Below are 24850 nucleotides of genomic sequence, written 5' to 3'. Positions count from 1 at the left end.
CCTGGACACGATGAAGCAAACGTCACCGTATGCAGAAAATAATAGGCCTTGTTTGAGTCAGGCCGGACGCCCACTCCAGCCTGGTGCAGAGCGGCCAGAGAGCGAGATCTCAGTGTAGTGTGACATTGAAGCTGACACATCTATTGAGAAGAGCAGATGAAGTGTGGCCTGTAGCACTGGGACAGTGGGAATTAGCCATATTAGTATGGATTCAAGCAGGGGAGAGAATGGAGGCTGTCAAGTTTTTCCTGACACAATGCTCCAAAAAGTCAACCTCTCATTTGGCGCTTAAAGAGTGTCCAAAGGTGATAAGGAATGATTATTTATGATATAACTGAATTTTTGTTAAATTATACCATTTCAATTTTGCTTCTCAAAGGGTGAAGTAATCCTCAGCATGATGACGAAGGACTTTACAGATTAACAAAATGTCCTAATTTAATTTTCAAAAATACGCTTAGACCACTTTAAAATCAAACCAACGTGTTACTTACGACTACAGTGAATATTAACTCTAAGTCTTCTGGAATCAAGGATTAAAATGTAATTTATTTGAAAAAAAAAAAATAATTAACAAGACTGCTGATTTTTTTTTCCTCAAAACTGGTCAAAGATGACATAACCTCAGAACCAAGGGCCAATATATCAGGCTGATTCAGTGTAATTCAGTGTGATCAGCAGGCAAATATCTGAGCCAAGATTTCCTCTTCCTTGCTCCGATCATTTGGGCTAATCCTGAGAAACAGATTCAAGATAACAACTAATATAAAGTTGGGATGCAAAATAATATCTGCTTGTCATCGGTATACGTTTTGCTTTAAAATGAAATATTTGAATCAGCCAACATGCTGATAATTTCTTTTTATTGACAAAGTAAGCATGTATAAAAATCAACCTGAAGTTGAAGTATTGTTCTTATTTTTCACAATTAATGAATAATACATTCACTGAAAAGCATTGTATTTAATGTCTCACTATGCTGGTGGACCATCACGATTAGAGAATGCATCATATGATGTTAATTCCACTTAAGAAGAGACTTGATGATCACTAAAATTAGGTGGGAAAAAAGTGGATATATCAATATCAATGTCCAAATGAGTTGTTATATACCAATATCGTGCATCCCTAATATAAAGCCTACTCACTGTCAAGCAAGAGCCTATGGGTTCCAAAACTGCATTTCAGCCAATGCACTCCACCTCTCCACATGGACAGTTTACCTGCTGTTCAAAAGTGATTGGTCAACACTAGTCGGACTACAGACAGAAATAAGAACACTTCTGTTACCAAAATCTTGTCCCGTTTGCTTTGCAAATAAGTTCAAGAAGACAGCATGGGGTACCTGCAATGCTGATGACAACAACAGAAGCCTTTATAGCTCTGTTAAAGGCTCCAAAAGGCATTTCAGAGGAGGTCATTTCCACTGTGGAGGGCTTCACAGTTTTCCTCTACAATCTTACCAGCCACCAACTCAACATCGATTCAAGCTCATCTTGAGCTGTCCACAAAGAAAAGAAGAGGAATGGAGCAACAGAGCAACACTATCCCCAACAGTGTACCAAGGTGGATTCTGTTGGGGATAAGCAGTTAAGGTGGAATGAAATGTGCCATCTCATACAGACTGGGGTTGGATCCACCCAAGAAAATGTGCCTTTGTGGTCAGCACTTTCACAGGCAACCCAGTTCATCCTTGAACTCTTTGTGGCTGCAAGGGAGGATGCCGGGTTCATTGCAAATGCAAAAAAACTCTCAATAAACTGCCCGGCTGTGTGTCAATGTAGAGGAGACCGTGAAGGAGACAATAGGTGTGTATTTAACCTATAGCTTCTCAGATACCATGATTTCCTTCTTACCAAATTATATTCACCACAGTCAATTCACCTGAACAGTTTATGATGTTGTTTGTGGTAAAAGTGTAATCTTTCAGAATTAGATCTTGGATTTTAAGAACAATTATTCTTTACTGTTCCAAGATCGAGCCTCGAGGGAAAGACATTGTGCCTTTAAAGTGGCTGTTCAATGACTTTGGAATAGTTTTTCGGTTTCAATCAAATGTTCCCCGTCCACTGACACTTTTAAGATGCAGCTTAAGATGTACATGTTTTAGTGGCCCTTGGTTGCTCTTTATGGTTTTATATATTTTAGTGTTTTATAATATTTTATGTACGTAATTGATCCTTTCGGTTTTATCCTGTTTTAGGTTTGTGTACATATAATATCGCTTTGTACTTTCTACTGCCATTTACTGTCGCTATTGTTCCTATATAAATTTTAACTAGCATCTGTGTGCCTTTCACTTTAATTTGTATAGCAATTTGGTTAACCTCGGTTGTATTTTAAATGTACTATATAAAAAAAATAATTATTTGATTAAAACTCAGGGGTAGATATAACATATTCTGTGTTATCATACTTGGTATAGGAGTTATGATGCAAAATACAGTATTTGGTTATGGCAGAGAGTAAAATGGCCAACATGGCCACCACAAGGCTCAATTGTGATGGCTCCATTTTTGATTTCTGAAGTTCAGGGTCCCAAACTGTTCAAGTGTACCTTGTTCATGCTTTTAAGAAAAAGCGAGCATAATTTTTAAATACATGGCAGCAGCTGTTGGCCTTCCACATGAACAATTGCTGCTAAATCGCTAAAAGCACACTAAAGTAAGGCAGAAGGAACATGGCATGGCATGAAAAACAAAAATGTTAAAGGACGTCTTACATTCACGAACAGGATATTAATCATTCGATCTAACATTAAAATATCTAAATGTTTGACTAATGTGTTCTCTTCAACGTGAATCACACTCTGCATGAGTAATTTTAAAATTCAAAGCCTCTATAATTTTTTAAAAGATTGAATCTCATAGTAGGGTATAATTAAGGTTTTTACCATTTCAGTCTTAAACATTTCAGATCATATACTTGCTGAAATTACTGAGATTAATTTGTCTTGAAAGATTTGCAGATCTGTTACACTCCAGGGCACAGATTATTGACTGCACTGATTTTCACCACAGCGCACTGTGAATTCATGTACACATGTGGGAGGGTGAGCGCGTGCATGTGTGTCTACGAGTGTGTATGTGTAGGTGTGCACAGCCCGAGTTAACAGTCAAGTGAAGGACAGGGAATATCAATTGAGGCTGTCTTGCCAGCAGCTTCCTTCTGCACCGAATCACATTTCTGTCACATACAATTTTCACACAGAGTTTGGGATGAAAATACAAGCTTGATTCTGCCACAGGTAGTAGGATTTGATTTTATTTTTGTGGAGGCAACATTTGCAGAGACCTATTTAGTCTTCAGGTTCCCCTCTGGGTTGGAGGGAGGGGAAACCATTTTTGCTCCACGCACAACAACTAGGTCATTTCAATAAAGCTCCCATATTTGAATCTCTTTCATCTGATACACAGGCAAATATGCGGATGAAATAGAAACACAAGAGACATCATTAAAATGAATTACATGCACAGCGTTTATCTGATTGGGATGGACTTATGCAAGATAAAGTAGTTTGACCAACAGATAAGTGCTTATGCATTACTATGTGCTCTAGTTCCCAGAACTGCATGTGGTGGGAAGAGCACGCACATCAATCACACATACTCAGTCCAGAAGAAAATGCTGGCATTGTAAATTTCTGCAAACATTTGCACGTGACAAACATGTTATGTAAAGGTTTGTAAAGTGACATAGTATATGAGCTGACTTCATCAATGAGAGGCGGAGGGGTATGGTGTGAAACCTAGTTAAGACGCCTGCTAACCTGCTTATCACTGTTTAACACCAACAACCAACAAAACAGACTGTTTTTTAGCAAGTCATTGCTGAACTTTTGCAAGCCACCAAACATGGTTTTAAGTAACCTGTCGGTGTGCTTCCACCTGGGATACTACAGCAAAAAAACAGTTTTTGTTGGGGATTTTTTACCGAGCCATCACTGCATTTCCAGCTGAGATAGTGCCATGAAAAGTGGTTGTTTTTTACAAAGACATTGCTGCATTTCCAACCTGGATAGTGCCACCAAAAGCAATCGTTCTTTTTACCAAGACACTGCTGTGTTTTTAGCCAGGATAATCCACAAAAAGTGGTTGTTTTTTACTGAGACGTTACTGAGTTTCCAGCTGAGATAGTGCCAGGAAAAGTGGCTATTTTTTAACAAAACATTGCTGCACTTCTAGCATGGATAGTGCTACAAGAAGCAGTCATTCTTTTTACCAAGACATCGCTGCATTTTTTAACCAGGATAATGCCACAAAAAGCAGTTGTTTTTTACAGAGACATCAATGCCTTTTTAACTGGGATAGTGCTTCAAAAAGTGGCCTTTTTTAAACCAAGTCACTGCTGTATTTCCAGCTAGGATAGTGCCCCCAAAACCAGGTCCTAAAAACTAAAACATGATCTCTTTCTAATTATAACCAAGTGCTTTTGCGTCTAAACCTAACCACTCATTATTCATAGCGTTGTTGAAAAATGAAGTTTCAATGTTTATGCTAGATAATAGCATATAAATGTAAGATATCCGTGGTTTGCAGAAATGTACAATCCCGATATTTATTCTGGCAACTGGGTTAACATCAACTACAACATACAAACTCAACTGAAACTTAAGTGTCGAAAATGAAAAAATTAAGATTACAAATAGTGTGTTTCTGATATAGTCTGACATTCCCAACCCACAAGAGGAGTCTGTGGGTCTGACAGTTACTCAGTCACTGTGGTAAGACACAAATGTGGGCCATGATGCATTATGGCAGCAGCTGTGAGCAACGCAGATTGTGAAGCAATGAATCAGATGAATGTGAGGTGAGATTTGGGTCTCTGTGTCAAGTAAGAGTAACTCATCAAGGAGGCACCATTTCTGTGAGAGAAAAACCTTTCAGATAGTAAGGAACATTCACAGATCTATGTGTTATTCAGTAGTCAGTAGTAGTAAATATGTGGGTTGAATGGCACTGAATTCAGGACATTTGCATTAGATGCACTAATTCATTTTTTTTTTTAAAGTACTCATTTTTTTTTAGCTATTCCACATACTTCGCTATAGGCTGAGGAAGTGAGGAGGCACCCAGGGGAACACCCAGAGGTGAGGCCAGGGTCTCTAAACTGGGATCAGGGAGATGTAAAAGCGAGGATGATGGGGGAGGAAGTAGGATGAATGAAGCCATGCAGCTGGGCCAAGAGATCAGTGGAAAACTCCCAACAAAGGCACAGGAAAACTGGGAAGACTGGGGCAGGTCCTCTGGGATAGTCACTCCCCAGTGTGGGGGAGGCCTCCTCAAAACTGATTAAACTGAAGAAAACACTCTTTTTTTCTGTGGAAATAAAGTCAGTCATATGCTTCCTTACATAGTTTGCCAACAAGAAAATATTGTCATGCAGGAGCGGCAAGTAATCAGGAAATGTAACACTGGTGAAGAGACAGAATGTCTACTTCAGAAAAGATGAGAGAAGTGAAACAAACAAACAAAAGAAAAAAACTATTTCATCCCAGAGTGGGAGTACAAACCCCGACAGCCTCCAGGAATAATTTACTTTTGATTTGCATCACTGTTCATGTTTGTTTTTGCCGAGTTCTGAGTGAATATGCTTCACCACATATTAGGCTTCCAGCGTGATGCCTTCACTATAACTGGGCGTGATCAACTGGGCATCATAAATTAGAGGCTTTACATCATTTTCCCTGGCACTCGGCATTACAAGCTCTGTCAACTGGCAAATGGAAGGGAAAGTTGGCATGGGTGTGAAGTGAAGCAGAGGCAGCCGAGAAAGGAAAGTTGAGAGTTACGGGATCAGGTACATGTTCAAATATGCCAACGGCGCCTGGCTTGATTCCATGTCAATGACAAGCATTGAACTCAGTCCAACAGATTAACCAATATAAAAAAAAATAACAACTCAATAAAATAACATAAGGTAAGATGCATGATGAGTGTACTTTGGTTACCTCTCAGCACTCGTATTCCAACACTTAAATGGTTCAGTCAAAAGAAAAGAGCATTCAAACCAACTAAGACCCACCTCTTCCAAAAAAAAACAGTAAAAGAAAAGTTGCAGAGGATTCCAATACACACCCTCATTTCTGGGAAAGCTGCTGGAGTGAGTTTGGTGCATGGTATGTGATGTTGGTGGGACTGTTGAAACTGTCCAGATATAACTGTGTGTGTGCAGCTCCATTCAGGGAACAGTCAACTTGTAGTCTGGTACACAATGAGGATTCGCAGCCTCTGGGTATGACGACCGACTGTGCTGCCAAAGATAGAGGGCTGGGAGGGGGGTGAGGGGGGGGCTATCCTATTTAAAACTGCCCTGTCATTGCCGCTGTAACAGTGCTGGGATACTGTATCAGTTAGGGTGTTCCTTAAGTTGGTCCTCTGGTCTAACAATGATCTAAGAAAAAGTAAACAGACACAGCAAGCAGAACTGGGCTGCATGCACACACTACAGTCTCCAATATGGATTAGCAACACACAAAAAGCAACATTATATGGATGTATTTTAGGTCTAACTCTTCTGTGATAAGTCAAACTTTAGAAAAATTTGAACTAATGGCTTGATAGATGAAATCATGCATTATAATGGTAACACTAAAAACTTTTGAAAAATCACTGACACACCAAACCAACATTATTCATCATGTTTCAGCCAAAAAGTTGCACCTGAATACACCAAAAAAGACTACATTTAATGGCCGAAAAACATAACAATGTACTCTCCATACCAGCAGACGGCAGAAGTCTGTATTCATCGTTTAAGGGAAAGCAGAGGACTGACAGGATGGATTCAAGAAGCCAGTTAGCACATAAACAACATTAAGACAACAACAATAAATACAATATCTAGTCTCATATCACAATACCAATCATGACATAATATATTTATTGCCAAGCCCTACCTTAATTATTTTAGGTAGCATATAATTTATAATGCAGGACAACCCCTCTCAGTTTAAAACCAAATCAGCCCAAAACTAGGTGCATTTACACAAAGGAGACTGCACTGATTTTTCACAGGTTGAAGATCATGTTGTACTGTTATTTAAGCTCGTGTGAGCGTTGAAACAAAACTCTCTGTAAAGGAAATTCTCCCATTGCAACATGCCTGTTAAATTTCTGTCTTGAGGCACCAGGTAGAGAAAGATATTTATTGGGTAATCTGCACACACGCCCTCTGAGGGCTCTTCACACTCAGAGCGGAAGATCAAAGTTCAAGAAACCATTGCTGCTCATCTATAAGCACCAGCCATCTGGGGAAAAAAATTCCCACAGCCCTGAGAATGTGCGTTGTCCCGAGGTTAACCAGCCTGAGACACCATGTCAGTGAGAACACAAGCTGCTGGAACACAAACACCCTGTAACTACCTAAATTAGATGTTTTCATCTCTGCTACAGCCTAATCTGGGCCTGAACCAAATAACTGTGAAAACAAATCACAGTAACCTGTATTTTCAATCTAGTCACGCCTCCGACTTTTTCTCTTAACCTGTGCATCAGAGGTTTCTAGTAAATTCTGTGAATGCCAGTTCATGTATGGCTATCTGGCTCATGACAGATGAGGTGCTGACTGAGAGAAGGGCAGGGTGGCGTGCTGGCAGACGGAGGCCTTGGAGGCTCAGAGGTAGACCTGAAATAGCCCTGCTGCTGCTGCATTACAGCATTACATCACAACTGACTCCACCGTCATGGCTACCGCTGCATCATGCCACCACAAAGATGTCACAGGATGGGATGCAACTGCTGTGAGTCACACAACAGAGCCATCAACAAGGGAAGAAGTGGCCATAGGATGAACGCCTGTAAGAGCAACAAACACCACACTTCCTGTGTAATTTAAACCACTGCACCGCAACCTCAGATAATGAGGCGAAATATATCTACTTGCATTCCTTATTGCATATGCATGACAGACACTAGAGACACAACACAATCTGTTTTTCCACAAATACCACATTATTTGACATGCGAGAGAAATCACTGTTCCTGCTCCTGACAACTTTGTCAAAACCGTATAACCACATCAAAGTCAAAAAGGTACGAGCTGAGCGAGTACCAGTGAGAACTAGATCAAACACCGCCTGTGGGCTATCTCACCATCAATCCCTGAAAAAGAGAAAAAAAAAACATACCTGGCATGCTTTTTAAGCCGATGTCTGTATGAGCTCAGCTGTGGGAACAGTTGTAACCAATATATTTCACAGGAAAGCATGCGTATTGTCTCCAAAGTAGCAGAACAAGTTGGTTAACATGTTTGACCTCTCCAGATACTGCCGCCGTGCCCCACGAGACAGTCTTCACTGTGGCAGTTTTCGCAAAGATATACAATAGATACATGACAGTCTCAGAGAATTATGTAATTTAGCTCTATAACACATTAAGCTTTTACAAACACCTCAACACTCTCGAGGAGTAGGTCAAACACTACAATATTAGACTGAGTGGAGTGGAGGCACTGTTTGCACCCACAGAGATGTATTTAATATTCAAGTCCAGACCCAAAAAGTTTCCAAAGATACTAAATATCTTGGTCTGATATTATTCAAAGGAAGTATAAAATAGGGCACAAAACTTCTGTGACTCCCTGCTGTGTAATGGTGCAGCTATAAAAACAGAGTTTCATGTGTTTTGATATATTTTTTTAAAGTAAGAATCATTTAGACTGAGACAGAGTTATTATAGATGCTACATAAAAAATTCAGAGAGCCAGGATTGCCTGCATGTGGCACTAACCTTTAATGTCACAAGCAAACACTGAAGTGGTCACGTAGCAAATACTTGTCTGCTGCTATATTAATGTTCAAAATCTCATGTGTAGAGCCTTTAAGTAAAGTTATACAATGTGGATTGCTTTAAAGCTGCTTAAAGAAATACTTTGCCTCCAACATGGCCATTTTTGTATCATTTACTCACCCTGTGTTACCTGTGAGGAAAGTCCTGTTTTTCTCACATGGCCCTACAATGTTAATAAACAAATGTTTTTATATGTTCCCTGTTGCTTCCCAATGACCTTAATTCATGAAAAATGTTTGTCTTTTTTGTATTATTTAAGAAAAACAATGTTTTCTTCACAAATTCAGGGTAACATGTCGTAAGTAACTGGTATACAAATGGTCACATTGCGGGTGTAGTATCATTTTAACAGAACTTTATGGGAAAATTATAACAGCTTAAATGAAAAGCAAGCAGAATTATCAGATGAATATGGTAGACTTCACAGACTTAATACAGTTTGTTTTACAGCTCACATAATATTACTCCTTTAACACGTGTTCAGAGCAACTTTCTAGTTGGTCAGTAATAAATGTTAACCTAAGGTTGTTTGTATAACAAGATTCTCAAGTGAACTCATTTTCGACTGGTGATACAGATGTGTTTGCAGGAGAAACAGCCTGAGGTTATTTAGAGAGGCATGTGCTCTGCACACATGGGACTGTTCAGCCCAGTGACGTTAATTTCGCCTGAACTCAGAGCAAGCTCTGTCCAGAGACTGAAGAAAATGAACAACAATCACAGAAAGTACAGGAACAGAAAGATTTCAGATTTCAGAAGGCTTCTTCCAGGAAATCTAACGCTGCTTTTTAGTCCTGCGTCACCTCATCAGCAGAGCATCAAATCTACAAAGAAAGACCACTCTGGGCTAAATAACCATGTCCACTTGTAGATGCATCATCTTGAAGTAATTAGGCCAGAAAACATCAGACATACAACACTATGGTGCTCTATGTAGTCACCCCTTTTTTAACGTGGTGTCATCAAAAAAAGACGCTGGGAGCAGTTTTTTATGAAGTGCTGGGATGAAGTGCTGGGATGAAGCGCTCCCCCATGCCCTGCCACAGCCTCTCTGCCTCTCTGTCAAAAAGAAAAATACTTTTTGGACACAGGCCCTTAAAAGATAAATTTGTAAGTTGAAAAAAGACTAGTTTGTTGTGAAACTCTTGAGATAAAAGACCTCGAAAATAGGTACACTAATTAGAAAGGCTACAAACCTAAACATTGCGCGTGTGACATCATACCAAATAATCCTAGTGTTTTTGTTACCTTAAAACAAGCTGTTTATATCTAAATAGGGAGCAGGTCCACAGAGTCCCCTATGTTTTTACAGTAGCCTAGAATTACAGTGGGGAACGGGCGAATGCGCTGCAAAAAGACAAAACACAAGCAAATCACGAAAACATCTTCATCTATTTGAAGACACATGTATAGCATTTGGAGAATGCGCTACAGATCCCACAACACAATACATTCAGAAAACGCTACAAATCCTACAATACAAAACACATTTCAAAAATGTGCAATAATACATCTGCAGTGTATTTTCAAAAGCTGCGCATGCGTTTTCAAAACAGCGTCAGAAAAGTGTTGTTTCACGTTAAAAGTGTGTTTTAACGTGAAACTGCTTTTTTCAGTGTTTTTACCAATGTGAATCTCCAGGTCCGTTGGTGTTGGAGAGGGAGAGACCTCTGCAGATAATTTGAGTTCCGGTAGAAACCTCCTGAAGGAATCTTAACCTGGAGGTCATGCCTGGCACATAGGAGTTTCAGCTGGTTGCAATCTAAAATCCTCCCCATAAGATGTCGCTAAATCCTGCACACTGTTCCTTTAAATTGACAAGCATTAAATGTGTAATTCATGGCATAATTCAAAATGGATAAAAAAATGATTGGCCTCTTGCCGTTGACAACAGTACATATATTTTCCAAATTAGGGGACACCAGAGGGGGCTGTCTATTGCATACTGAGGCATGCTTTGAGGTAAAGAATGGCAATGAATGAAGGTTGATAACACTACCAGTGGGCGTAAAATCCCGCTCTGTAGCTCTTTTGAAGGCAATACCGTGATGCAGTTGTACAGGACTGTGCACTTGGCCAGACTGACAGACAGACAGATACCGCGCCATGAGTCATGCAGGCATGACTACAGTGTGGCCCCCTCAGCAGCCCCCTGAAAAACTCACATACCAGCCAGTCAACAAGGCCAGCCTGGATAGTCCACCTGCCTCAGCAGAGCTACTCCCAGCTCCCTCCAAGTATCACGTACCCACATGCACCCACATAAACATCCACACACATACACACACACACACACTGAGAATATTCACTCTGGGGTCCAGTTGGATCAGATACAGAGGATGAGCATGACTGCCACTATCACACATCAGAGCCCTGCTTTATTGGTGCGATTACATCACCCCGAGCCATGATCCCCCTCCCTCCATGTGATAAGGTTTCAGGAACACTGGGCACACAAACCAGGCCATGTGCTCCTATGTCCTGTCTGCCAAAATAACTCAGCAGTTTCTAATACAGTACGTCTATGGTTTCACTTCAGTCTGCCCAGGTATTGTAGGACATTGGAGCGCGTAACCTTCCCGATGTCAACAAGTTTGCAGTTTGTTAATATGCGAGATGCTGTCCTGGAGCTTTCAGCCTCTGATGAGTCAAATCTAGACTTTCAGGTGGCCCCTGCATGCGTACAATTTTGTGGAATTTTTGCCCTTTGTCTGCCATGACTCACTTTGAGTCACTGTGTGTTAGTGCCTCGCGAAAGCCACAAAGAAAACAAAGAAGGAAGAAATAACACTTTCAGGTTCAAAGGGTTCAGGGAGCTGACATGAGAAGCTCTTTTTCATGCAGATTTTAATCATGAATTATGTAACATTTGTGTGTAGCCAGGGCAAAGTGTGGCACTGCTATTTGTTGATGCACATGCATTTAAACATCGCTTTTGAGGAAGATGATGCTGAGCAGTAGGAAGAAGACAAGACGGAGTGGAAGTAGGAGGAAGAATGAGGTAATGGTGTGACTTTATGCGTGATGTGTTGCATGATTAGTCAACAACATAGTCATTTAGTCTCTTTCTTTAGTCCAAAATTACAAATTAAGCACTCTTCAGTCAGCCTCCAGCCAGTTGAAATAATGTTGCCTGATCTTAAAATTAAATCATCAAGCCCTTGGCTCATTCAGAGTGGTTCTAATGAAAGTAATCTCATCTGAATTTGGCCAAGTTTAAGTTTAAAAAAAAAAAAAGTAATTTGGCTTCTCAGCCTGTGGCTCAATTTGGACATCATTTCACACCTCGATAATTCCACTCCAACATCTTTTAAATGTGTCACACTTTTTAAAAAGGTGATTAGGCCTAAAGGTAGACCCAATTATACTACATGGGCACTTTAAATAGCCTACTTTCACTATAAAAACTCCACAACAAGCAGCGCTGACGGCACAGCCCCATGTCTCCTCATTACTATGTCCATCCTGTATGTAAAGGATACCCATGTTGACCAGTAATTCATATATACTATGCTTGTATATCCTCTTCGATCACGACGCGTGAGCGCTTCCTCTGGCTGCTGCCTTCCGTATGAGCGACCACGGGAGGCAGTCACGAAATTATGACACAACTTACCCTTATGACAACCGGCTCAGATGATCTCCAGCAGTGAAAAAAAAAATCCGGTTTCACAGATTTTTCTCCCCAGGCAGCAGATGAGATGATTTGTCACATCATCCTGATAGAGGCGCAGGAATAAACGTGCTTCTTTTTGCCACCCCGCAGATGTTTTTGAAGCCCGGTGCCGTAAATCTGGTCACTCCTGATCGCACCAGCAGCAGTACAGGCAGTCAAGGGTGCTGTGACCGAAATGTAGCCGCCGTCCGGTTCTCTGCTTCCCACCTACGGAAAGAGCATTCCCACACTGCTCCATGAATCGACCCGGGGTAAGTTTTCTTCTGCCGGTTGTAGCCTAATTCAGTTTGGCGGAGAGTCAGCCCCGCCCTGGACTGGAGACGGTCTGTGGAGAAGGCGAGTCCGTCAAGATCTCCAACCAATCGGTGCGTACACAGGGAGGCGCTGCTTCTCCCGGTGAGCGCGCGGCGGTGACTAAGCGATATCTGCAGCCGGAGCAGAACTAAAACCAGGGTTTAACCGTCTCCATCTGCGCCGAATATTCACTCTGCTATTGTAAAATCCTCATAAAAGCCCCAAAATTAAATGTTTAATGACTAGATGTATTTGTAAGTAATTTATCATTTTTTATAATTATAATTTCAAGATCTCCAACTAGATGATCCTCAAACCCTATTCATTGTGGATCACATGTAAAGACTGACATAAATGTTTGTGTAAGAAAATTATCATTTAAAAAGTAGGCCTATAATAAGATATGTATTCATAATTTGTCTAAAATGCAACTGATTTTGTTTGCACGAGGCTCAAAGGTTTTCATGATCAATAACATGTTTACAACAACTTGTTTACATGCTATTACACCTGTTTGATCAATATGCAGTGGTGGAATGTAACTAAGTACATTTACTCAAGTACTGTATTTAAGTTTGAAATTGAGGTACTGGTATATTACTTAAGTATTTTTCCTTTGGCGCTACTTCTACTCCACTACATTTCAGAGGGAATATTGCACTTTTTACTCCACTACATTTATCTCACAGCTTTAGTAACTTTAAAGATTACGATTTTTATTTAATTAAAAAAGCAAGAAGAGTTTAAAATATGATGCTTTGTTAGCCTTTCAGTTTCTGGGGTGTTATTTTCAATTTTGTTAATAATAACTTTGACTTTTAAGTATTTTGTCTATTTTTTGAAAGTTTTGGGTGTTTTTTTTTCATTTATAATCTGGACCTTTGAGGAAATTTTTTCTTCTTTTTAAAATAATTTTGAGGTGTATCTTTTCTAACAATTTTGAGATTTTTGGGTGTGTGTGTGTCTGTGTTTAAGACGTTTGTGTTTTAACTTACTTTAACTTACTTACTTTTAATACTTTAAGTACATTATCCTCATTATCCTTACTTTTACTTTAGTACCATTTTCATAGCAGGACTTCTACTTGGAACAGAGTATTTTTACAGGGGGGTATTAGTATTTTTTACTTAAGTAAAGAATCTGTATTCTTTTTTCACCATTGTTAATATGGGTCTAATACTTGTTTTATGATTTGTATGACTCATGCAATAGGAACATTTAAAAATGGTGAAATACCATGATGATGCAACATTACAATAAAGACAGTGGTACATTCACATCTGATTTAAGCAGCAGAATTTGAATGCAAGAAAACACACACACACACACACACACACACACACATATCTACTGTAAATACACAAATGTTAATAAATAAATTGTGTAAATAGGTCAAAAGACTACTACAAATATGTTATGTAAACTGTCATGTAGTTTTCCCCATTTTTGCCCATTTCTAAACCATGCAATATTGCCACATGACACGATGATGCTCATGACATCACATGATACCAGTAAACCCTGTGCTCACTTTCAGTTGAATTATACAGTCTTGCTTTATTACACAGCCAATGAAGCAACTGATTGTCTGTTTACAATTATATAAACCCCCCAAGTTTTCTCCAGGTCAATGAGCATATTACACCAGTGTCATATGAGCCTGGGGTTTTCGTCTGCTGATGTTAATGTGGCTGACGGACTGATGCCTATTAAACTAAGTCTAAGTACTTTTTGTACGCAGAATGCTGTATGCTGCTACTGCTCTGTCTGGTTTAGTTTGTGTACGCATAAATATAACTCCAAAGATAGATAGATGTAGAGGGAGGGATGAATCCACCACAACTGCTCACAATAATGAGATTCACATGTGTGGCATGCCATTATATTCCCATCATTGTTGCTGAGATTCCATACTTGACCTCGTGGGATTCTGCAGCCATGTCTTAATCATTAATTCACACCCAAACCTCATGGGCATTCCCCAGTGTGAGACCATGTACAGAAACTGAGGCCAAGGCTTTTTTCACAGCAATTATCTGTATATCTATACATTTTTAATGTAACTGAAAGAAAATCACCAGTAAGACACGCAATTCTTCTGCTCTTTAAAATCTGACCAGTTGATTTTAATTTACCAGTTCTTTTATGCTTACTTTATATCTAATTGTGAGTTTACTTAAAATTTAGTTAAATCTACCTCATCTTACAAAGTTGTTGCAACTTAAAAATTATACATTTTATTAAATAAATATTTCTCATTTTTAGCAACTTAAGTAAACCAAGTATACTGTGCTATATTCTGTATTCTGCTGGTTGCAAACTAGTAAATCACGTTTGTATACTGTAAAACTTCAAATATAAGCCTGTCTCAGTTAAATGCCCAGTCCCTTTTGTGTGGCTACACATTTTGACAAATAAATGCCTGTCCCAAATAGAAGCCCAGTTACCATGATGTTCATATGTATAAGATACCAAGTAAACATTAATCAAGATTTATAGTTACATCCACTCTCCCTTTTTCAAGGCAACAGTTTCCACGATTATTTTAGGTAAGATCTACTTGTCAGATTTTACAGTATGGGGAGTTGCTTCTATTTTTAGGGTACTTTAATACATTATGCATTTAATAAACTACATCTGTCAAAAGTAATAACAAGGGTGCAGCGCCTAACAATCAAACTCACTTTGCTTTATACTGTAAAAGAGGAGATTTTCATTAGAGGAAATGGAGCTTCTCCACTGCTCCAGGTAATGCACGCTGCTGCTGCCGCTCCACCTAATGAAAAGACCATCATGGTGCATTCCATCATGGTTTCAGTGAAAGCTCAGATCCACCTGGGAATATTCTCCAGGAGAGAGATGGATGTTAGGAAGCAGAAGGTTTCTGAGGTGCTGACAAGGGGTACCAAGTGCACACTTTTCCTCAGATGCGGTTTCAGGGCACAAGAAGCTCAGGTTCCTGGAAAAGTCTCCCTCACGATTGCTTTGATGTACTTCTCGATTAAGACACTCAACCACTGAACTTTCTGCTATTAAAATAAAGGAAGACATAATATGATATCCTATTTTTATGCTGACAGGGTGGAAGATTTCTTTGTGTAACAAGGAATCATAGGGGGGCCTGAATTTTACATTCAGTGGTGTTTTCCAGACCTAATAAGAAGTATTCTGACACTTCAGATAAAATATAAGAAACAAATTTAGTGAGGTAAACATGGAAAGTAGAATAAAATGAAAATACTTACGTAAAGAGCAACCATCTCAAAAATGGAAGCTATGTAGAGTACTTGAGTAAATGTCACTATCCAGCACTGCTTTTTTAGTAAATGATGCTCAATCACATGTTGTACATTTGTTTGGCACAATGTTAATTTGGGGGCCTGTAAAGCTATTCTGAAGCTACACTATTCCATGAGATACACCAACACAATCACTAAAATAAATGTTGGCATTGTACGTTTTTGCAAACCATGGATATACATGTATGTTATGTGGCAGATAGTCAAATCTTTATGTTTCTTTGTGTTCCAACAATGCTGGGGTTAATTTGTGGGTATATTTAGGCACAAAAAATACTGGGTTAGGAAGAGATCATGTTTTTGCCTAAAATACCTGCCTCTGAAAGCACTATCTCGGCAGGAAACACAGTGATGTCTCAGTAAAAAACAACTGCTTTTCTGGCATTATTGGGTTGTCAAAAACCTCCACATTTTGTTGTTAAATAGCCTTTTGAAATGCAGCGATGGGTTGAAAAAAAAAAAACAACCACATTTTGTGGTTAAAAAGCTACCGGAAATGCAGCAACAGGTTGCGAAAAAATGCCCACATTTGGTGGCTTAAAAGCAAATGGAAATGCAATGATGGGTTTTGAAAAAACAAAACCACATTTTGTGGCTTAAAATGACTCACTGCAAAAAAAACCCATTTTGTTGTTTGTTGGTCTTGAATAGCTGTCTGCAGCTTGGCAGAAATCTATATAATCAGCAGAAGTCAACATAATTTCATGACATCTAACAATATTCTCGCTACAATATAATCAATATCATAAAGGTCTAAAGTGAGGCTTTGAAATTTTGTATCACCCCTCCCCCGCAGCTCCTCCACAACTCAACACTGTCAGTAGCTCTCCTCCTATAGAGAAAGTAATATCTGTAGCAAGAAACATCAAAACCAAATGTAGTCACTTCACACAAGAGGGTAACCCAAAATTTACAACAGGCTCACAGCAGACGATTCAGAGCTGGTCTTGTTTCTAGTCCATAGCATAAAAGGCTAGATCGTCCTCTCAGCTCAAGTCTCCTCTCCATCTTGCACCTATGGGTCTCGTTCCCCCTGCCAGTGTGACTGATAGCTGCACTGAAAATCGTGCTGATTCAGAGACATGTTACTAAACTAGTCAAAAGACAGCATTTCCACCACAGGAGTTTATTGGACTTCAACTCTTTTACAAGTACTTGGCTGTGTAAGGACCGTTCAGAGGGCCCACCGGGACCTCTGATTGATATACCATGAAGTTGTAGTAATTAATGGTGACGTTTCCCCTGGGATAGAGGAGGGTTGAAGCTGGGGCAAAGGCAGCAATTAGGAAGCGATGGAGGACCTGTAGGAGCACTCAGGGCCCCCTCAAGCCCCATCAATCAGACACAGATAAAAGGGTTGAGAGCAAGGGTAATGTTTAAGCAAAAGGACATCGTCAGATGGCCCATAAACAGCTTCCTCTTTCTTTAACCAAGCAGAGAAGTGGGAGGGAGGCCGTCATTTCTGGGTTAAGACCACAGAGGTTTTTACTTGTACATGGGTGACATGGTTTTCCACACCAACGAAATACTAAAAAGAAGCCAAATACTGTTAACAAGAATGTGAATCTCTCAGGATGATTTTATGGGTCTATTGTTTTGGGGTTTTTTTGTTTGTGTGGGGTTTTTTTTAAGAACATTTTTTAGCTTTTTGCCTTTATGAGAGATAGGACATCTCAAGCATGAAAGGAGGACAGAATGTGGGGTGACATGCAGCAAAGGGCCGCAGGTCAGAGTCAAACCCGTTGCCACTGCGGTGAGGACAGCAGCCTCTGTGCATGGGGCGCCAGCTCTACCAGGTGAGCTAATTTTTTTAGGAAAAGAAATGTCAGTCTATTCTGTCAGAATTGATGGCACAATCTTATCCCTGCTCATTATATGTTGACGCTTGGGCAGCTGTTTGCAATGTCGCTTGATGCAGAGGGGTTGCATTAAGTCATGTGAGTTGACTCGTGAGTTAAAAGGGGTCATTGGTTGGTTTAGGCAATAAAACTACTTGGTTAGGATGAAGAACAAGCAGCAACCTTTGTGGCTAAAAATGGAGCCAACACAGAAACTGCAGTTTGTCAAATGGCCACTTGAGAGTCCTCACAGAAAATCCTCACAGACACCCATGTTAAAATGCCAAACTTTACAGCAAAAATACGCATGTTTACAGCCTGGTAAAGAAACAGTTTTGCCCTCTAAAGACAACTTCCAAGGTCATAACAACTGCGCAGGGGGTGAGCCGAAGAGGTGACATGATTGAGCTGAAGAGCTAAGATACAGAGTTAGAGACAGGGCCCCATTGATGCCTATGAAAGTTGCTAAGTGGAACATGAAGCCAAAAAAGTTCAACTGCTATGTATAAAATTTCCCAGATGATAAGCACTGCTGTGTAGAGAGCACTAGAGACTTCCACCAGCCGAACTGGCTACTTCAGGTTTAGCACTCTGCTAACTTGAATGTGATACAATTATTAAATTGTGCAGCTTTTCTAGACCTCTCAAATGTTATCAGACAGAATGGATCAAATTCAAATGGTAAAAAAAGTCATTTTGCAGACGCTGTGAGGTTCAAAAGGAAATGTATCCAATAATCTACATACGTGTCTTTTTTCATGTAAGTCAATGGGAAGAAAAGTATTTTGGGGCTACTTTGTATCACATGACGGATGTAATGACACTGTTTAGTCACTACGAAAATTGGCTTCAAAGCCCATTAAACTTCCTGGGACCTGGTCACCACAGTCCATGAACCAGATCCACCCCCTTCTCCTCCTCAGCACCAACTTCTCATCTGAATATGGTCACTTCTGGCTCCATAAAACCAAAATGGCAACAGGCAAAATGCCAAACTCCACAAACCAATAGGTGACGTTACAGTAGTTGCGTCCATTATTTTATATAGTTTATGGTTAGGAGAAGATTGTGGTTAACATTAAGGGCGGTCAGTGATCATGATCAAAGTCCTGTGCTTGTAGGAACCATCCACTTCCTCTCCCACCCAATTCAACCTTGCTTTCATACTCTTTACACGACATGCAGTAATCCAAAAGTCTAATATTAATGCAGAGTTTGCTGAAAGCCTGGTGCATCTCATACAGATGCTAACGGGTGCCCCTGGCATCCCTGCCCTGGCAGCATGTTGTGATTCTCTGTAAGTGAGACTATGCTGTTTTCCTACAGTAAAGACATGCTATCTACAATAAAATTTAAGTTTTTGTTTGTAACACTGACCGAGCAATCCATAGATGGAGTGCGCTGAAAAACTAAAATACAGCACATGCTGGGTTTCATCACGATTAGACCAAATACTGTGCATTACTGGAAAAAGGTAATCTGTGCTGCTGCTAAATACCACAGCAGAAGGAAGCTGTTAAAGATATCAAAGTGGTCGGAAAAGCTTTTGCTGTGTGTTCATGTTGAGCGGATTTATACTCCCTTGTTTTGGCGATAAGACCAGTGAGATCCTCTCTGCCTAACTCAACGGTTGTTCCCTTGGAGAGCCACAGGTGTGAGCTGAGACAAGGAAGCTGTTATCAGAGTTAGACCACAAAAGGTCAGGGGGGCTGGAGGCTTTAGTGCAGGCTCAATCAATAAAGTAAACAGATGGAAGGCTGAGTTTTTGTCTTTTAATGATCCACTAAAACAGCCCTCAATCTCTTATTGACTCTTATGTTTGCTTTTAAACCGCTATATGGTAAAAAAAAAAAAAAAAAAAAAAAAACTACTGTGGGTTTATTTATTGTACTTGTTAGGTTTAAATCTAAGATTTTTGTGTTTGTTTTTCAATTGTCTCTCGTGCTCGACAGATACATTGCTCATTTTCTATTATGCAGAACAAAAATATGCTCGTGGTCTAGACAAATACATACAGTAGACACATGCATGCATGGTTTTTCCTTACCTGTGTTTATACTCCAGTGGTGCTCTTCAAACCAGAGGGCATTGCAGATGTGGAAGAAGAACTGTTTCTCCATAAGCATGTCTCTGTTTTGCAGGTGTCTGAACTCACATGGAACAATCCTCCTCTTTCTCCCTCCCAGCGAGAACGTAGCCACCTGTGCAGCAAACAAGAAAAGAGACTCATAAATCATTAATTGTCATCGATTAATAATTAATCCCATCAAACACCAAGGATGCAGATGACTACCAGACACTCACTGGCACAGTGAGGGAGAAGGCTCACTGTTGCATAAAATGATTGCAGTTAAAGGTGCTACTGGAAGCGTTTCTTTGAAGCCATTTCAGAAGCTGTAATTGAAGCAGCCTACCGAAAGATAATCTTTGTGTTTATGTTTTGGTATTTTTAAACGTTTGCTTTTACTTGTACTGCCGTACCTTGTAATGGAATGAGGACTGAAATCTGTTATAAATATGATCATGTCATGTAAGCAATGCAAATTTAAACTCAGTATAAAACAAGAGATTATCTCAGCACCTATAAAAGCTATGACACATTGCCACTAATAGTTTACAGTCTTTATTTAAAACAAAGAACATCAGAGACATCCTTTTTTAAAATGTGACTCTCATATAAAAGAGCTGCAGCAAAGTCTGACACAATTAGCGTTTGTCAATCATTTAAAATTTGTAATGGCAGAAGAAACAAACACAGCTTTAAGACAATAATTGTAGTTTTGACATTTTCTTTAAGTGCCAGTTTACTATTGAAAGCTTTCTGACTTCTGCGCTGATGGAAGAGTTAAGATATCATAAACATGGTGGGTCAAAATAGTGATATTATTTTAGTTCATCTTCTTCAGTCATGTGTTTGATGTAATATTTTCATGCAGCCAGATATAAACCAAAGATAGCAATGTCAGCCTGTCGTGGATTTGAAACCAGGGCCGGGCCAAGTGCATTTGGTGCCCTTAGCAAGTTTTCCCTGACCCCCTAACCCCACTACAGTCCACCCAAAAAGAAAATCTTAACCGTTCTACTGTAAAAGCATTGCAAATTTAATTGCAAAAAAACAACTAATGACAACTCAATGCAAATACAGAAATAAACAATAATATTAAAAATAATTAAGTAATAATAAAGTAATCTTGCCACGTGAAATGCTCATCTTGTGTTCGGAATACACCATAATGCTCTCCACATACACTCCTCTCCCTCATACCCATCAATGCTCTATAGCATGTACTGAGTGTGATGATCACTCAATGCTAACACATTAAGGTGAACTGCATTGCCAGGACTACAGACGGTACCTCAACAGACTGCCCGTTAGCATTAGATTTTTGGATTATTTTTCCCTTATGTTCAAATTTTTTCATTGTCAAAATTTTGTTTGCAATTCTGGCGCCCCCTCTGTGAGGCCTCTGTCGTCTATGGGAAGATGCTGAACACTATCTATGAATATGTATTTACAGATTCATGAAAAGTTAGGTCAAATTAAAACTTTTTACTGTGTAAATTTCAATCAATATAAAACTCATCTAAATAATCACAGCTTTAATCAAAAACAAATATAAGGAGTGACTTCCTGACTAAACACAGCATGGTGGGAGGATATTATACCCAGCAGATCAAACCTAATTCTTCATAGGATTCTCTGACTCATGGCGTAGTAAGATATTTTCAGTCTGCCTGCATTCTGCTCGTCCATCTGCACACACAGATGAGTCTCTGGCGTCCCTGATCAGCGTCACTATCACTGCGGTGACTGCTAGAGTTGAAAGTGATCCAGAATGCAATGCTACAGCCAAGCTGTAGCTGCTAAACTTATCAGTGGCAGCAACTATGAAAGCTGCCCTGCCCAGACCTCAGCATCACTGCTGACAGGCAGTAGAAACACAGTCCAAGCAAACAATGGCTTTCAGTGGTCCGCCAGCCATGACAAAGTCAACAACTCATGCCAGGACTGTTCTACTGAACACGCTCAGCACATTTCTGTCTGGATCATATCCTGGCTCAATAAATCTATCCAGTTCTTTATGTCTTTAATTCCTGCACAACTGCTCTAATCTTTCTTATTTGTGAATAAACAATGATTTGACTAAAAATATTATTGTATCTTATGATTTAGGAATATTAACCTCAAATGTTTTTTTGTTACATTTGGACAAAACAAAGGCAGCAATGACAGATACTACAGAATAGGTGCAATGCCAGCAAATGACTCGCAATGAAAATATTTGAACTTGGAATTTTTATGATGCTTTTTCATGTTGCCGCAGTATCTCAACTTACCCTCAAACCAGTGTCATGTACCCTTCACCTATTTCTGCAATGCCACACACGCACACACACACACACACACCACCGCCACTTCACCAGCATGCTGCACTTTCTGGCACCTCTCCAAACATCTGACTGGAGCCTCCGTGGGGAGAGAATTTTTTTTTTTTTGCAATATTGCTCTGTGTTTCTGTCCTTTTTTCATATTAATAAATAATAGGCTGAGGATAATTCACAATTTCTTATACTATTTGTAAACCTTAAAAAAAAATAGCATTTTTGGAGTATTAAAAGTAGAAATGAGAAAGTTGCTTTCTTACCCTGCAGTGCATTTATTCATATCTACCATGCATTCAAGTGTTTTCTCATTCTGACAGGTTTGGGAAACTAGCTCGGTGCACCTCCAATGTTGTTTTGATAAAAATACTCTGAATTAAAAGTAGAGTGCCCAACAGCTCTCTAACATTAATGCACAAATCACTCTCTATATTCAGTGCCTCTCCTGTAATCATACTTTTTTGATATATCAGGTCCACTATCAGACTACTTCTTCCAGATAACATTATTGTAGACGAGGTAAACAAGAATCTGCAGCACCAGAGCACCAGCTCAGCTTTAGGGGGCACAAAGGCTTTCCAGAGTAAAGACAGGGATGTATCAGGGCTCACTCTGAGCTGTGGAAAGCTCAGGAGGATGTGCACAAGAACACTGCCAAAGTTGAGTCCAGGAGGCAGAAAAATAAGGCTGCTGAACTGCAGAAATAAGAAAATGCCCATGCTGTAAATAAGGGTATTGTGAATTTCATTATGTGCAAAACTGCAGCAGAAACTGACAGCAGTCATGAAAAAGGCCATCAGTTTGTCTCCTGCAATACAGGGAAAAAGCCAACTCCCAGCAGACCAGGTTTGTATAAGCGGAAAAGATTGAGAAGGTCAATACCACAAGTGCAAAACATTAAGAAAAATAACTGCAGAATGCTGAACTCTAAGAAGCTGTACAGAAGAGGGGGCTACAAAAAGTTTGACAAGAAGTCCAGAGGAAATTTTACACTTTTTTACACTTCCGTGCATTAATCTGATGGCTGTTTTGGTTTAGTAGCCAAACGTGTGAAACACAAAGCAAAATTAGAAACATGTAAAAAACTATTTCCAAAAAAGAATCTAAAAAGCATAACCAAGGTTTGTTTTCAATCTTCTGTTAGCAATACATCTCCAAAATGTATCAATGTATTTCTTCAACAATCTAAATGACACAACATAACATAACATCTATATCCATTCATTCTCTCTCATTTACTCGCATCTAGCTCTTGGCCTGTCCATCCATTGTTACATTACTTAATGCATGCAGCCATTTCAGCTTCAGGGTGATCGCTGTGCCTCAGAACAACAACGCAGCAAACTTGCACTTTCCTGATAAAGTTGTGGTTTGTGGCATGGCACCATGTCACACACTGTTAGTCTTCCACAAAGCCACATGGCCCCATGATGCCTGGAGCCAAACTGGCGCCATCCACTTCCTGGGCACAAGCAGGCGAGAGCACACCAGCTCTATTTATAACCTCTTATTAAAGCGGAGTGTTTTCAAATGAGGCTGAAAAGATAAGACAGCTACAGGAAAAGGCCACTGTTCAGGGAGGTAACCTCTCAGCAAATTTGGCTTTTATTTGCAGCAGGAAGCAGGACTGTAATCATCACTGGGGGGGTGCAACTCAAATCGACACTTTCTATGACCTAATCCCTGACGTGTCTGGGGGGAATTACCCCAAGGAGACATTTTTAGAAATTTGGCAGCTTAACTGACCATTTTAGAGCAATTTAAAATAGAAGTGTCAGATCAGGGGTTCTCACAGTTTTGGGGACTTAATTGCCATTTTAGAAAACCAGTATATGATGAAGCCCTGCGCAGAAAAATTCCACATACTATGACTTTTTATGCCATAATATACTATGACTTTTGATAACATTTTTATTTTTATGGCATATCAACACCTTACATAAACTATAACAATCGAGTGATATTGCCAACTGGACAATCGCATTACATTCTAGTTTGCTTTTTAATTTATTTAAAAGTGATGAAATATCGAGACAATACAATGTTTTACATTGATTTCACGCCGCATTCAAGCAACAGCTTCTGCTGGGGTACGGCAACGCCCCATGCATTCACCACACACAGAACTGCAGTAAAAAAAAGGAAAAAAAAACACACCCAACCCCATCAAAAGTATTCTTAAAAAACACCCCAAAAACTCCAAATTATCTAAAAAAAAAACCCTCATTTTTTTTTTCAAAAATAAAAAACATAAACTCAAAATCCATTAAAAAAGGAATTGAAAAAAACCCAAAATGTTAAATTATCATATAAGAAAAAAATGAATCAATAAAAAAATAGGAAAAAACTTAAATGTTTATCAAAACAGTTGGCAAATTCATTTTCTATCAATCAACTAATTGATTAATCAACTTACCCTTGCAGCTGTACTTTTATAAACTGCTTGATAATTTTATTTATTTCAAAACATTGTGTTTAATTCTTGTAATGTTTTAATACAAAAATCTTAATATGTAATCTCACTAAAGTGCTCAGATAATTATAGTGAAGTAAAAAGTAGTGGGGTAAAAG

At 39.4% G+C, this 24850-nt stretch overlaps 1 protein-coding gene across 3 annotated transcripts in view; it reads right to left on the bottom strand.

The window, feature by feature from the left end:
- rhbdf1a (rhomboid 5 homolog 1a (Drosophila)) overlaps nt 1–12994 on the bottom strand; it is a 37699-nt gene extending 24705 nt beyond the window's left edge. For 2 of the 3 annotated variants that reach the window (XM_042504215.1, XM_042504216.1), the window contains exon 1: nt 12406–12994. The gene's annotated coding sequence lies outside the window, so the exon portion shown is untranslated. The remainder of the gene's footprint in view (nt 1–12405) is intronic. The other variant, XM_042504217.1, reaches the window with a different exon arrangement.
- Nucleotides 12995–24850: the final 11856 nt, after the last annotated feature.

Source organism: Plectropomus leopardus, chromosome 17, assembly GCF_008729295.1.
Source record: "Plectropomus leopardus isolate mb chromosome 17, YSFRI_Pleo_2.0, whole genome shotgun sequence".
In the NCBI taxonomy this organism is placed as follows: domain Eukaryota; kingdom Metazoa; phylum Chordata; class Actinopteri; order Perciformes; family Serranidae; genus Plectropomus; species Plectropomus leopardus.
This window is presented reverse-complemented; position numbering and strand designations above follow the sequence as displayed.